General features: G+C 36.4%; 1 non-coding gene and 1 pseudogene across 1 annotated transcript; one reads left to right on the top strand and one right to left on the bottom strand.

Annotated features, from left to right (window-relative positions):
• Positions 1-9,806: 9,806 nt before the first annotated feature.
• Positions 9,807-9,913, bottom strand: LOC132183486 (small nucleolar RNA R71). Its single transcript, XR_009440449.1, has one exon. It is a non-coding gene; the product is annotated as a small nucleolar RNA R71 (small nucleolar RNA).
• Positions 9,914-10,784: 871 nt separating this feature from the next.
• LOC132181877 (uncharacterized) lies at positions 10,785-15,019 on the top strand (annotated as a pseudogene).
• The last annotated feature ends 1,734 nt before the right edge of the window (positions 15,020-16,753 follow it).

The following is a 16,753-nucleotide window of genomic DNA, read 5'->3' as shown; positions in this document are numbered from 1 at the left end:
AAAAGCACTTTTAAGGAAAAATAAGGTCGTTTGGGTTTCTTTTAATAAAGAGCTTTTTGTCCTCCCAAACGTTGAACTGAGCGTTTATTCACAAACTCCAATTTGGGGCTTTTGACCAAACGCACTTCAAATAGAAAAGGCGCACCGCAGTTTTTGTTTAATGAAAATAACACAGTGCCAAAAATATCCAAAATATTTCACATATTTACAACATTACCAATATATATACAAATTTTTTTATGCCTTGCGCCTCTTCCGCGAATTTGAGAGCTGCAAACCCTTCTGTGAATTTGAGAGCTGGTGAGTCCCATCGCCTGTCTTTGAGAGCTACATATTGTGGTATGTCTGATTTTTCTTTTGATTTCTATATACTCTTGTTCTTTTTAGGGTCAAAGAGAGAAAGAGAGACAAAACTTTGACGTTCTTAGCTACAAAAAACATAACCAAGAGAAAGTGTTTATATAGAAAGTGAAAAATCATGATGAGCAATATGGTTTTTTGAGCAAAGTGACAGAGAGACGAGATTTCTGTATTTTGGCTTGTTTTTTGAGTGTATGGTTTACTGAGCGAGAGATGGAAGAAAATATTGAGGGAGAGAGATATACTTTGAGGACTAGCAGAGTGAGAGAGACGATGGCTTTATTACTCTGCTGGCTTTATTACTCTGCTTTTTTTCTGAAATTTTTTTTCTTTCTAAGCACCTTTTTTTGCATTGTTTCTGATGTGGCCCCTTTTTCCGCTTGTTTTTTCTGCATCTTCACGTGGAGCACGCCCCGTTTGAATTATCTCACTATTTTTTTCTCTCTCACATGTCGCACTCGTCACATAGCCTTGCCCCTCTGTCAACAGAAAGGACAAGAACGTGTGTGAACAGATTTGGCAGAGATATTTTGTAATCTCTCTCTCTCTCACCACCGAGCCATGCCTTCTTCTTTGCAATTTTTTTTTTTTCTTTTCTGTGAACCACAAAGATTTGGCAGAGATTTTTGTAATCTCTTTCTCTCTCACACACACCACCAAGTTATGCCTTCTTCTTTGCAATTAATATATATATATATATATTGTAAATCTCTTTCTCTCTCTCACACACACCACCGAGTCATGCCTTCATCTTTGCGATTATTTTTTTTTTTTTCTAAGCCAAAACAGTCCTGCAAAACTTGATTCCAGCAGCTTCATTTTATATATATAATCTCTCTCTCACCACCAACTCATGTTTTTGTCATTTTGCAACACTTGATTCTGAAACATGCTCAATATATATGAAATTTATGAAAGGGGAAAGTGACAATGGCATAAAAAATAATTAATTCACGTGAATTATTTAATGTTTTTTTTTGTTGTTGCAAAAACTTGATTCCATTATTTTTTAATATTGCCCTTTTGTTTGATGGACATGCATATTATTTATGAAAATATGATTTTTTTTTTTTCATTCTATTAATTGATCAATTTAAACAAATTTTTAATTGGTAATAATGTTTAACATACTTTTTATTTATAATTTTATCAGATTATTTATTGTGTGACAAAATAAGTAAAAAAGGTCAAAGCAACGTTGCTGCTACGGCAGATACTCAGATAAATAAAGTAGTTTTGACTGAAAAAATGCTAGAAGATTATCTTGACATATGTATTACTGAGATTCATGCTGGTAACCGCCCAGGAACACATTTCAATAGGACAGGATGGAAAAATGTGATAGATAAATTTAATGAAAAAACTGGAAAACAATATTGCTATAAACAACTAAAGAACAAGTGAGATAGTTTGAAAAAAGAGTGGAACATTTGGAAGAGATTGATAGGGAAGGAAACTGGCCTTGGATGGGATCCGGTGAAAAAGACAATTGATGCACCCGATGATTGGTGGGAAAAAAAATTGCAGGTATTATATTTGTACTTGTTTGTTTTTTGTTTAAATGATTTGCACAAATGTTTATTATTGATTTTTACATAAACCTGCATACAAGAAGTTCTAGAAGCAACCAAGTTTCGCACGACAGGTTTGGCTTATGCTATGAAGGTGGAGATATTGTTTAGAGATATAACTGCCACTGGGGAGGGATCTTGGGCACCATCCATAGGGTTGGTTCCTAATGATATTGATTTCATAGATAGTGCAGAAGTAATGCTTAATGAAGATGACAATGTTGTAGAAGGTTTAAATGTTTTGGATGATGAACCAAATCTCAATACACATGGCATTGATGATATTCCTGCTGATTTAGATACACGGGATAAAGAAAATAAGAAGTTTGGTCTTGCGGTTCAATGTAAGAAAAGAAAGAAAGGAGTTCAAATTGTTAGTGAACATTTGAGTCGTATTTGTGATGTAATAGAAAGTAAGAATACAGTGGCATCAAAGAGCTACGATAAGCTTGGATGTAATATTGAAGAGGTCATGGATGTTGTTTGGGGGATTGCTGAAAGAGAAAATGACATTGATATCCTTAAGTTTGCAACATAGGTATTTCTTAAGAGATCACATAGAGAGATGTTTGTGACTATTAAAGAGCCATGGTTGCAGATTGACTTTATCAAGCGAATAGGAAATAGAGAAATTAACCGTTGTAGCATGGATTAATGTTGTTATTTTTTAATGTTGTTTTGTTATGAACTATTTGAGAAACTGTAATGATTTATTTGAGTGTTATTTATTTATTTATTTATTTTTTATGTGTTGATTTGTATACTAAGGTGAGTATATTATAATTGGATTCATAACTATGTTTGGAATGGGTGCTTATATATTTATTTTGTGTTTATTTATTTATTTGTTTTCCTTACAAATATGGACAATAGTGATTATAGCACTCAAGATGATACAAGTGATAGTGATTATGGTGAAGAGGAAAATGAAAATGAAAATGATGTTTTTATTCTAGCAGCTGCAGCAGTAAAATTTGTTGAAAACTATTATATGCCATATATTGCAAAGGAATCTTGTAGGACCTCTTCTCAAACAAGTTATAAATGGGTTATGGAAATTGTACAAGGTAATCCTGATAGGTGCAAACAAAATTTCAGAATGGAAATACACGTATTCCTTTACTTGTGTAAAGAGTTGAAGGAAAAATATCATTTAAGAGGTACTAGGAAATTACTGTTGAAGAGTTGATAGCTATGTTTTTGATTACTTTAGGCAATGGGTTTGGGAATAGGATAGTGGAAGAAAGGTTTCAACATTCAGGAGAAACAGTTAGTAGACATTTTTCTCATGTTTTAATCGCTGTTTCAAGAATGGCGGTTGACATTATTAATCTTATTGATAGGGAGTTTAGGAATGTTCCAAGAAAAATTCGTGATGATGAGCGGTATTGGCCATACTTCAAAGATTGTATTGGAGCTATTAATGGAACCCATGTGCCAGTTAAAATTTCTCCATCAAACCAAATACCATATATTGGTCAAAAATGGACTCCTACTCAGAATGTTATGGCTGTTTGTGATTTTCGTATGTGTTTCACCTTTGTTTGGGCTGGATGGGAAAGTATTGCACATGATACACGCATTTTTTTGGAAGCTATTCGAAAGAAAGAATTGCGATTTCCACACCCACCTAGAGGTTTGTATTTAATAAAAATAACAATTATGAATTATACATGAAAAAAAAAAAATATGACTGTTATTTGTATATTTTTTGTAGGAAAATATTACTTGGTAGATGCAGGATATCCTCATATGAAGGGATACATGGAGCCATACAAAGGAGAATGATATCATCTACCAGACTTTCATCGCGGAAGCCAACCGAGGGGTATGCATGAAATTTTTAATCATGCACATTCATCACTTAGATGCACTGTTGAAAGAACATTTGGAGTTTCGAAAAATAAGTGGAAGTTATTGCATTGCATGCCGAGTTTTCCTTATGATAAACAAGTGAAAATCGTGGTGGCGTCTATGGCTCTTCATAACTTCATTAGGAAGCATGCAATAATGGATGCTGAATTTCAATCATATGATGATGATGAGGATTTACTACCTACTGACAGTATAGGCGATGACGAAGCACAAGATGAGTCAAACATACAACAATCAGAGACATCATATGAAAATTCTATGAACATTGAACGTGATCATATTGCTAATATACTTATGACCCGTTAATGTTTTATTTTTATTTTTATTTTATTTTATTTTATTTTTATAAACTACTTAAAATGTTGTAAGGATTTCCTTGAATGTTGTTCTTTTTTATGTGTTAAATACTTTTAAGTGTTGTGGTGTTAAAAAGTGTGTTAAATAATTTAAATAATTTTTTTTTAAAAAAAAAAAAAAGAAAAAGAAAGAATATGTTGACGTTTTGTTACATAAACCATTACAAAATAATTTTTACTTGTGAAAGCTAACATTAACCATTTTTATATAAAAAGGTTGGTATAAAATGGAAAAAAAAAAAAAATCATTACCAACCTTAGGCCTTTATTGAACAACATGTAATGATTTTACGTAAAATGACATATATTTGGTGTCACATAATGATTTTTTTTTTCGGCCTATATTAAAAAAAAAAAAAAAATCATTACATGTCCTTTATTGTCACCTTTTCAACTAAAAGCACTTTTTATGTTTTGTTATCAAACATCAGTAACATAAAAAAAGCACTTAAGACATGCGGTTACCAAACATGTAAACAGCTTTTTAGTAATAGTACTTTTGACAAAAGCTCACAGGTAAAAGCTCTATATTCAAAAGCTCTATTTTCCACTGCAATCCCAAACAGGCTTTTACACACATACATATAATCTAGCTAACTAAGTTCGAAATATAAGGAAATATCAATCTATCACTACAAAAAAATCTAGTTTTAGTGACGTGTCTACATTAACCTTTTTTTTTTTTTTTTTTGAAACGTCACTAATTAGTGAGATGTTAATTTTTAACAGTCACTAAAATTTTTTTAGTGACGTGTCAAATCTGACACGTCACTAATTCAAAAAAAAAATAATAAAAAATATTTTAAAAGAGGAAAAAAATAAAAATAAATTGTGACATGTTAATTGGCACACGTCATTAATTAGTGAGGTGTCTGTGTAACACGTCACCCATTTGTGACGTGCCACTCTGACACGTCACAACTAGGGTGACGTGCCATAGTGGCATGTCACCCCTATAGTGACGTTTCAGATTGGCACGTCACCAATGTGGTGACGTGCCGCTGTGGCACGTCGCTATAGGCAATTAATTAATTATAATTTAATTTTAAAATTAAAATACATCTTTATTAATAAAAAAAGACATAAAAATATATCTCACATTTGATAATAAAAGAAAGATATAGTTACACAAAACATTGCATAATCGTATAAATCACAAAAAATTTAAATTTAAATTTGAATTCTGATTATTAAAACATTAATAGAAAATTAGACAAAATTTGTGATGATATTTTTGTGATACCTATTTTATTTCAATACAAATAAAACTCATATAATTATGAACATTTACAAAATATTACATAGCAAAATAACAATTTTTTTTTAAATACAAAATAAAACAGAATATTTCACTCAATATGTATTTAATGCAATCAAACAAATCATTTTACGACATTTTTTTTTGAAAGGGAATATCATTCCAATCCCATTAATAAAAAAGATCAAGCATATATCTCTTACATCACAAGAGCACAAAGCTTAGATAATGCAAATCATAGTCGAAGGTACAAGGTTACAACATCATAGACACATACATAACATTCTATCATTTAAGACCTATCTATGATTTCAACTTCCACTAACCTATGACTAATCTTCAAATGAAATAACAGATCTGTTCCAAGTAGACACAATCCAATGCATAGGTAGCGCTTATTCTTCAGCCCTGGGCACATAAAACGTCTGTGCCAACACTCATCCTCCTCGACCCGAAAGCCAGGATATAGTTCTCATCCACAACCAAGGGTTTGGACTAACAACAAATACCTCATAGATCAACAAGAGAACAAGGCATTATTATAAGCAAATAAAACAAGAACAAAAACTACAAATCAAGCTTGAGGCCAACTAGATCTGAACCCCACAAGGAGATCGGAGAATGGGGAAAAGGAGGCACCCCGAAGGGGGGCTCAATAGCTGCTGGGACCGGAAGCAAGGCGCGGTGAAAACCCCGAAAGAGGCGGAGAACTGGAAACAAAAACACCTGCGGAGGGAGGGAGGAGGAGGAGGAGGGAGGAGGAGGGGGGGGGGGTGGAGGAAAGCCCATCCCTCCTCCCCCAAAGAGAGGACCTGTGCGGTGCTCCCTAAGGAGCTAGGGTTTTTTCTCGCCTTGCTCCTCATTTTACGTCATGTTCAATGCTTAATTATCTCTTTCATGTTTTAAAAGCGTTTTTATTCCTTTTCTAGACAGCAATCAAATACATACATTTGTGTCTTATTTTGCTTTCAAAAGCAAAAATTTCCAAAAAAATATTCAAGTAAATCAAATGAAAAAAATAAATTCCATAAAGCCATTCAAATGAATTAAAAAATAAGACTCTAAATTTTAATTTATTCCATATAAATTAAAAAAAAAATGTTAAAATATTTGTTATCATGTGAGTAGTTTTAATTGAATAATAGCAAGAAGAAAATTACATGTGGATTTTGATTATCAAAGCATTAGTTTTTAATATTATTGGTCTGATACCTATTATATTTCAATGAAAATTAAAATTCATATATTCTAAACATTCTAAAAAAAAAATACAAAGCAAATTAAACAACATAATTTTTTATGAATACAAAATAAAACAAAATCTTTCACTAAACCAGCCTAGCGCAATCAAATCAATTCTCACATAAGGTGCAATGCTTAATAGATTTCTTTGGTGTTTCGAAAGTATTTATGTTCTTATTAATAATTGTTTGCCTTGTTTTGCATTCTTAAGTTCAAAAAGGACCGAGAATCAACTAAAGCATATCAACAAAACAAAAACTGAGCCAAGACGGGTTGGTCCCACACGGCCATTTTGATAGGCAACCACACAACAGTGCAGAGATGGATGGCATGGATGATTCACAGCCCCCAGAGGACATGACTAATGATGGGACTAGTGCTACACAGGCCACGCAGCCTAATGGCCCTGAACGACAAGTGTTGGGTCTTAACCAGGTCCGGATGATAGGTATGTATATATGCTAGTTATACCAATATAAGTATATATGTTTTGTAGTTAGTATTCACTTTCAAATAACATCGATACTCATTCATGTGTTAAACATCAATCTAGATGCAGGCAATAATTTTGATGTGTTGACCATTACTGATTCGCACAAGTTGTGGGGGATCCTTGACGGGCAAAGGGTTGTGTGCGAGTATAGTAGTGCGTGGCAACCCATAGGACTAAGCAGGTTGAAATTTCGACGGATGACCAGAAAGATTGTCAAGAGTGGGGCTTTTGTTGGGATACGCGATGACTAGACGAAGGTACCATAGCGTGCGAAGGAAAATTTATGGAATGCCTTGATGGTATGTGTAAATTAGATGTTATTAATTTATGATAGCTGATGTGTGCCAAATATTGCATATTTGGACCCCTTAATTTACTTGTGTTAATCCTTTAGCTGTGTTATTATCTGATGTTCTGTGTTAGTTTTGTGTTTTTAATATTTTGTAGGTGTTGAAGAAAAACTACTTTTTGGAAGAAAATATACTTTGAGAAGACCTAGATGATATGGTTAAGTTTAACCAAATCCAAGAAATGGGTAAATCGGATTAAGGATAACATTGGATAAAATTTCGAATTGGATTCAAATTCAGATTCTACACGTCTCAGTATTTTGACCATAACTTTTCGTCAAATATCCGATTGAGGTGATTCAAGTGGCGTTGGAAAGCTAACCCAAAATACTACAATTCATTGTGAAATAGGATTTTGCTAATTCGGACGTTTACTATTCCAAAATCGTCCCGTAATTAAATGGTACAAACCTGGACGAATTGTATCCGATTTCAACTTGTAAAACCCTAAGTTTTAGGTCTATAAATAGGGAATTATCAGATTAGTTGAGGGGGCTACGAATTTGAAGATTGCAGAGGAGAAAGAAGAGAGTTTAAGGTTTTCCTAACTTTTGAATCTCTACTTTGTGATTCTTATTTGTAAGTACTCGATTTTACATTATGAATTCAATCAATTTTGTTTTGTCTTTCAATAACATGAGAGGCTAAACCTTCAACTAAGGTTAAAGATGAAGCCTCACTTATGATTAGCAACTTTGTTTCATGTATGTAATATTTCCCAATTTAATGGTTTAATTGCTCTATTGTTTTACTTCTAATCAATTGGATTGAATAACTCTTGGATATCTTTTGTGATTCAAGGATACACTTGATGATTTAAGATTATTCAATATAATTGATTGCTTGGTTTTCTTTGTTAAAAATTGGATTTCCCCTGTGATTTATTCTCTGGATACAATTGATGTTTTGATAAAGATTGGATATTTTCTTGTGATTTACGGATACAGTTAATGATTTGATCGAATATTGGATTTCTTTTGTGATTTGGGTTATGAATGGATACATGGATCTTTTGATTAATTCTTTGAAGCAATAGTAAAACAAACTTAAGATTTATATGTGAGAACTTTGGGGAATATTATAGATCATGAAATTATGTTGTTATGAATTTGTGAGTGTGGATTTTGAAACTTTAGTGTTTCGTCATAAGATTTCAATCACTTTAAATTGCTCATGCTTTTGTTTTTTTTCATTCAAACAGAAAAATCTCTCAAAAATTTGGAACTAGATTAGGATTTAATTAATTTAGATTTAAAATTGCTTTCAAGAATACAATTCCCTGTGGGTTCGACCTCGCACTTGCAATCCATTAACTACAATTGATTTGTGCACTTGCGAGTTAAATAAATTTGCACAACAAGTTTTTGGCGCCATTGCCGGGGAATTGTTTATTTTTTTAAACCAATTTATTTCTAGATCCGTTTTATTCTTCTACTAGTTATAATTAGGATTTTATTTTTCTGCAATTTGTTTTGTTTTATTTGTGTTACTAATACAATTTTTTTTTTTTTAAAAAAAGATTTTTCTTTTTGTTTTTTGTTGTTGTTTTGTTTGTGTTACAGCCCTGCTACGATCGAGCACACTTGTAGCCAAGACAGCAACCGCAACAGTTCAGTAGATTTTTGCCAAAATCTTTTGGTCCTTTTTTGTGAGTTTTTAGTTTCTGTTTAAATTAATTTCTGCTTGCAATTGTGTTTAGTTAGTTTAATATAATTTAATTTAGTTCAATTCATTTCAGTTTTTAGTTTATTAGTTTGTTAGGTTGTTAGCTTGTTAGTTCCTATTTGCATGTTCGGTCGTAGGGCTTTAAATCTGGAGTTAAACGCTTTTGATCCTGAAATTGAAAGAACAGCGAGAGAGAATCTAAGACAGCCACCAAACTCACCCACCAATTCTCAAAGTTCCGAGTCTGATTCGGAAAAGTCTGTTAAGATGGGAGAACGAAATCAACCTAGATCCCTTAGGGAGCTGTTCGTACCCAACATTACCAACACACCGTCATGTATAGTGTTGCCAGCTACTCGCTTCGAGCTGAAGCCGAGTACAATAGGTCACCTTCCTGCATTTAGAGGATTAGAGAATGAGGATCCATATGTTCATGTGAGGATTTTTTTGGAAATTTGCGACATTGTTAATACACAAAATGCCCCAGCAGAAGCGGTGCGCCTTCGGTTATTCCCTCTGTCCCTACATGATAGGGCGAAATCCTGGCTACTCAACAATAGACCTGGATCTATCACTTCTTGGGATATGTTGCAAAGCAAGTTTTACCACAAGTTCTTCCCAATTTCCAAAATCAATGCCCTCCGTCTACAGATCACCAATTTCAGACAAAAAGAAGGGGAAAGATTCACCGATAGCTGGGAGAAGTTTAAAGAGCTTACTATAAAATGCCCACCCCACGGGTTTGAGAATGAGGTGCTAGTTCAAATTTTCTATAGGGGACTAACACCAAGTGAGCGAAACTCGCTTGAGACGATGAATGGTAGAGAATTCTTAAGTCTTACTGGGGATGAAGCCTATAAAACTTTAGACGAAATGGCTGAACGAGCACAACAATGGGATTTTCAAGATAGTTGGGACAGACAACAACCCACTCCCAAGACAGGAGGCATTTATGAGGTGAGGAATGATGCTGAATTAAGGGAGGAGTTCAAGGTTCTCAGGCGTCAGTTTGACACTATGGTCTTAAACAAACCAGTGAATGTAGCAGATACTTACCAAGTTGATGCATGCGGGTTATGTGATAGTCAAACGCACTTCACTCAAAATTGCCCAACTTTGTCAACAGAGTACCCAACTGAGCAAGTCAATGCCTTCAATGACTACAGAAAACCCACCACTAGACCGTTTTCTGAAACGTACAATCCAGGGTGGCGGAATCACCCAAATTTCTCTTGGAAGCAGAATCAGCCATTGAACCAAAGAGATACCTCCACTCAAGCTCAAAATCAGTTCAGGCCATCTCACCAAGCTCAACCGCCTGTTTATCAGTCTACCACTCAAGTGCCTGCACCACAGTCATCACTGGAAGACATGATGAAAGCATTCATGCAATCAATGGATAAGAACATACAAGAGATAAAGCAAGATATGAAGAATACTACCCTGAGCAATTCCCAAGATATACAAGAGCTAAAAGGTTTTACCAATCAAGCCGTACAGGAAATGAGGAATTCCAACATGGCCAACAACAGAGACATACAAGAACTTAAGCAGGCTATGATCAAGGTAGAAGGACAAGTTGGCCAGATAGCAAATCAAGTGGGGGAAAGAGAAAGAGGGAAGTTCCCTAGTCAACCCGTGCCTAACCCAAAAGGGCAATTTGTGATTGGAAGTTCCTCTGCCTCTATGCATGGTCAGGAGCATGTACAAGCCATCACCACTCTGAGGTCAGGCAAACAGGTGGATAATCAAGTGGTCATGCCTGAAGAGGCCACTAAGGCTGCAGAAGAGAAGGAAAACCTGGACAAGCCTACGGAAGACACAGGACCGGACATTGCCATTCCGATTACTGAGGATCCTTCCAAAAAGTATATACCCAAAGCTCCGTATCCAGAAAGACTGAAACCGCCAAAGAAGAGCTCGAAGTTCGATGATATTTTGGAAGTGTTCAAGCAAGTGCAGATAAACATTCCATTCCTAGATGCCATCCAGCAAGTGCCTTCTTATGCCAAATTTCTGAAGGATTTGGTCACCATCAAGAGAAAGACGAACGTCCCCAAGAAAGCTTTCCTGACTGAGCAGGTCAGCTCTATCTTGCAATACAAGATGCCTGTAAAGTATAAGGACCCTGGATGTCCTACCATTGCTTGCAAGATTGGTGACAATCGAGTTGAGAAAGCTCTGTTGGATTTGGGGGCCAGTGTAAATCTACTGCCATATTCAGTATTTGTTCAGTTGGGATTGGGAGAGTTGAAATCCACTTCAATTACACTTCAGTTGGCTGACAGATCTGTGAAGGTTCCAAGGGGAATTATTGAAGACGTGCTGATCAAAGTTGATAAGTTCTACTACCCTGTGGACTTCATTGTCTTAGATACAGAGACGGAAAATGCAGAAATTCAAGTTCCAATCATATTAGGGCGTCCCTTTTTAGCTACGGCTAATGCCCTAATCAACTGTAGAACTGGAGTCATGAAGATATCATTTGGAAACATGACAGTGGAACTGAACATCTTTGATATCAGCAAGCAGCCATTTGAGTATGAGGAGGTCAGAAGCACATGCTTAATTGAGGAGATAGTAGAGAAAACTGTCAATGAACCAGATATTGAAGACCCCTTGGGAGAATGCCTGATTGCACTGGGAAGTGACATGGCACTGGACACTTTATTGGAACAAGCTGACGCCTTGTTAGACTCAACGCCTGAGATAAAGACGGAGACTACAGAAATTACTTTGACATCGTCCCCTGATCCATCTTCATTAGCAGCTGAGCCTGTCAAGCGGGAGTTGAAGCCTCTACCAGACACCCTGAAGTACAAGTATCTGGATCCTATAGAATCTCTGCCTGTGATCATTGCTGCCGATTTGGATAGTGATCAGGAACATGAGCTGTTAGAAGTTTTGAGAGAGCATAAAGAAGCAATCGGGTGGTCAATAGAAGATATCAAAGGAATCAGCCCTGCAGTAGTGATGCATAAGATTCATCTGGAAGAAAATGCTAAAACTTCTCGCGAGCCACAGAGACGGTTGAATCCGGCCATGCAAGAGGTAGTTCGAGCAGAGGTAATTAAACTTCTGGATGCGGGAATCATATACCCAATCTCTGACAGCAAATGGGTGAGTCCCATTCATGTGGTGCCGAAGAAGGCAGGGATTACAGTTATCAAGAACAAGGAAAATGAGTTGGTCCCCACTCGTGTGCAGTCAGGATGGAGAGTGTGCATTGACTACAGGAAGTTAAATGCCGTGACAAGAAAAGACCATTTTCCTCTACCTTTCATCGATCAGATGTTGGAGAGATTGGCAGGCCATGAGTACTACTGTTTCCTTGATGGTTACTCCGGCTACAACCAAATTCCACTGGACCCCGAAGATCAAGAGAAGACTACTTTCACTTGTCCGTTCGGTACGTTTGCCTATCGCCGTATGCCGTTTGGATTGTGCAATGCACCCGCCACTTTTCAGCGATGTATGATTAGCATCTTTTCAGATATGGTTGAACTCACCTGGAGATCTTCATGGATGACTTCTCAGTCTTTGGTTCATCATTTAGGGAATGTCTACATCATCTCACATTGGTGCTGGTACGGTGCAAGGAGAAGAATTTGGTTCTGAATTGGGAAAAATGCCACTTCATGGTGAAACAAGGAATTGTTTTAGGGCATGTAATTTCCCACAAAGGTATTGAGGTTGACAGAGCTAAGGTTGATCTGATATCTAACCTTCCGCCCCCGCGGACAGTTAAGGAGGTTCGGTCATTTCTGGGACATGCTGGGTTCTACAGAAGATTCATCAAGGACTTCAGCAAGATAGCAAGACCTCTATGTAATCTATTGGCAAAAGATGTTCCTTTTGACTTCAATGACAAGTGCCAGACAGCCTTTGAGATTCTGAAAAAGACCTTAACTTCTACACCAATCATTCAGCCACCTAATTGGGGGGTTCCGTTCGAGATAATGTGTGATGCCTCTGATTATGCTGTGGGAGCCGTTTTGGGTCAGCGAGTAGAGAAGATTCCACATGTCATATACTATGCCAGCAAGACTCTGAATGATGCACAACTTAACTACTCCACTACTGAAAAGGAGTTGTTAGCTGTAGTGTTTGCTCTGGATAAGTTTAGATCTTACTTGCTAGGGTCTAAAGTCTTAGTCTACTCTGGATCATGCTGCACTGAAATATCTATTGTCAAAGAAAGATGCTAAATCTCGTCTCATCCGGTGGATTCTATTGCTGCAAGAGTTTGATATTGAAATTCGGGACAAGAAGGGTTCCGAGAATGTGGTAGCTGACCATCTATCTAGGCTGGTTGTCGACTTCAATGAAAATGCTGTGCCGATTGCTGAGACATTCCCTGATGAACAACTTATGCACATCTCTCAAAATCATGCACCATGGTTCGCAGACATAGTGAACTACCTTGTCACTGCCCAAATGCCATCACATTGGACTAGGCAAGACAAATCAAAATTCTTGGCTGGGGCGAAGTACTTCTTTTGGGATGATCCTTACCTGTTCAAATACTGCCCAGATCAGATTATAAGGAGATGCATTCCTGAAAATGACCAGCAAAATGTCCTATCTTTTTGCCATGATCATGCATGTGGAGGCCACTTCAGTTCTAAAAAGACCGCGGCGAAGATTCTTCAAAGTGGATTCTATTGGCCCTCCATTTTTCGTGATGCCCATGCCTACTGTTCAGCCTGTGATAGATGCCAGAAGTTGGGGAGCATTGGAAGAAGGAATATGATGCCGCTGAACCCGATCCTTATTGTGGAGCTGTTTGATGTTTGGGGCATTGATTTCATGGGTCCCTTCCCTAATTCTTATGGGTATCTTTTCATCCTTGTGGCGGTGGATTATGTTTCCAAGTGGGTGGAGGCTATTGCCTGCAAGACTAATGATCACAGAGTCGTGTTGCAATTTTTGAAGGAAAATGTGTTCGCACGTTTTGGGACACCACGTGCCATCATCAGTGATGGGGGGAAGCATTTCTGCAACCGATATTTTGAGCAACTCATGAAGAAGTATGGTATTACTCATAAAGTTGCAACTCCCTACCATCCTCAGACAAGTGGGCAAGTTGAGATATCCAACAGAGAAATCAAGAGGATATTAGAAAAGACGGTGAACCCGACAAGGAAGGACTGGTCTCTTCGACTCAATGACGCTCTGTGGGCATACCGGACTGCATTCAAGACTCCAATTGGCATGTCTCCCTACCGACTCGTGTATGGCAAGGCTTGTCACCTCCCTGTGGAATTGGAGCACCGGGCTTATTGGGCTATAAAGCAGCTAAATTTCAACCTCACCAAGGCTGGTGAGCAAAGGAAGTTACAGCTAGATGAATTAGAAGAATTGAGGAATGATGCCTACAACTGTGCCAAGCTATACAAAGATCAGATGAAGAAGATCCATGACCAAAACATTTTGAGAAGATCATTTGAAGTTGGTCAGAAAGTCCTCCTTTACAACTCACGTCTGCATCTGTTTCCAGGAAAGCTCAAATCCCGATGGACTGGACCATTCATAGTGCGTGCAGTTTCTACTCATGGAGCCATCGAAATCCAGGATCCTAAGAATGGAAGTGCTCTCAAGGTCAATGGTCAGCGGTTGAAGCCATTCTTGGAACTGGAAATTTCGGAGAGTGAGGAATTGCCTTTGGAAGATCCTACGTCGTCTACTTAATCATCAGCGGTGAAAAGTCTGGCTGAAGACTGTAAACTTAGCGCTTATGGAAGGCATTCCTTTTTCTTTGGTATTTTTAGTCATTTTTTGTGTTGTTTCGTCTATCTTCATTTTTGTTTTATTTTTGTGTTTTTCAGGACAGGTGTTATTATGAGTAAGTTTGGGGGTCGTCTCTTTGCTCACTCTGGTTCCTTATACCTCTTGGTATTGTGTTTCTGCCTACATTGAGGACAATGTGTGATTCAAGTTTGGGGGTATGGAAAAACACTTTGTCTATCTTTGTCTATTTATTTTTGTTTTTATTTGTTTAGTTTTATTTGTCTTTTTGTGTTAAAAAATTTGAAAAAAAAAAAATTAATTATGCTATGTTTTTGTCAAGTTTGAGTTAAACTGTGACTGTGGTTTGCATTTCATTAGCTTGCTTAAAGGGTTGAACACATCATTATGTCATTTGGAGTCTAAGTCCTTTGACTTATTTTTGGGTAAAAGAGATTTCACTTGTTTTGAGATAAATTTTTATGAGCACATTAGCATGTTTTCTGTGAGGTATGATGTTTGAGCTTAAGCTTGTTCTCTTTGAGATTTGTTGGATGACCTATTGATGAATAACCATTGGCTTGCAAGATATAAAAAAATAAAAAAATAAAAAAATAAATAAAAAGAGAAGGAAAAAGAAAAGAAAGATCATGTTGAGTTTTTCGCTGAGTAACCGGACCTCTTGCCTCATTAAGCATTGAGTGTTCGTGTCAAAAGGTGTGAAATTCAATATTGATTTAAGATATGGCTAGTCTGGCTTCGTAGCCTTTTTGACTTAAGTTACTAAGCCCTTAGAGATGTTTTACATCTAGTGCCCTAAAGCCACCTGGCTTGGGAGTCATTGGCCTAACACTTGTTACATGGGTCAATTAGAAAGCTTAAGGGAGTTAGACACTACAAAGTCTGTTAAAAAAAAAAAAGTTACATATCTTGCCTTGGTTGTTTCATCTGTTAGGGATTCTTACAAATTTTATGGAACTTGTCTTGAGTTTAAGCTGAAAGCTTCATGATTGTATGCTAATTACACTTTACACATTTCAGAACATATGAAGTCTAAATTGTTCATTTATGAGTGATTTGATTCTGGATTTCCTTTTGATAGTGATGATGGTGTTTGTCTTTTTAAGTTTGCTCATGAATGAGAACCATGGTTTATGTGAAACTTCTTTCTTGTTAACAACATAGTACTACAATGTTTGTGGGTATCATTCCTGTTAAGCCCTCACGAGACTTCACTCGTCCACTAGGGATGCCTAGGGGTTTAAAAGGCTTGTTGCATATGCTAAATGCAATCGTCTCTCCCACGAAAGAGGATTTATGTTTTGTTTTGTTTTGTTTTCATTCTATTTTTCGTTTTGTTTTGCTAAGGGACTAGCAAAAGTTAAGTTTGGGGGTGTTTGATGTGTGCCAAATATTGCATATTTGGACCCCTTAATTTACTTGTGTTAATCCTTTAGCTGTGTTATTATCTGATGTTCTGTGTTAGTTTTGTGTTTTTAATATTTTGTAGGTGTTGAAGAAAAACTACTTTTTGGAAGAAAACATACTTTGAGAAGACCTAGATGATATGGTTAAGTTTAACCAAATCCAAGAAATGGGTAAATCGGATTAAGGATAAGATTGGATAAAATTTCGAATTGGATTCAAATTCAGATTCTACACGTCTCAGTATTTTGACCATAACTTTTCGCTCACATATCCGATTGAGGTGATTCAAGTGGCGTTGGAAAGCTAACTCAAAATACTACAATTCATTGTGAAATAGGATTTTGCTAATTCGGACGTTTACTATTCCAAAATCGTCCCGTAATTAAATGGTACAAACCTGGACGAATTGTATCCGATTTCAACTTGTA

Source organism: Corylus avellana, chromosome ca5 (genome assembly GCF_901000735.1).
Source record: "Corylus avellana chromosome ca5, CavTom2PMs-1.0".
NCBI lineage: Eukaryota > Viridiplantae > Streptophyta > Magnoliopsida > Fagales > Betulaceae > Corylus > Corylus avellana.
This window is presented reverse-complemented; position numbering and strand designations above follow the sequence as displayed.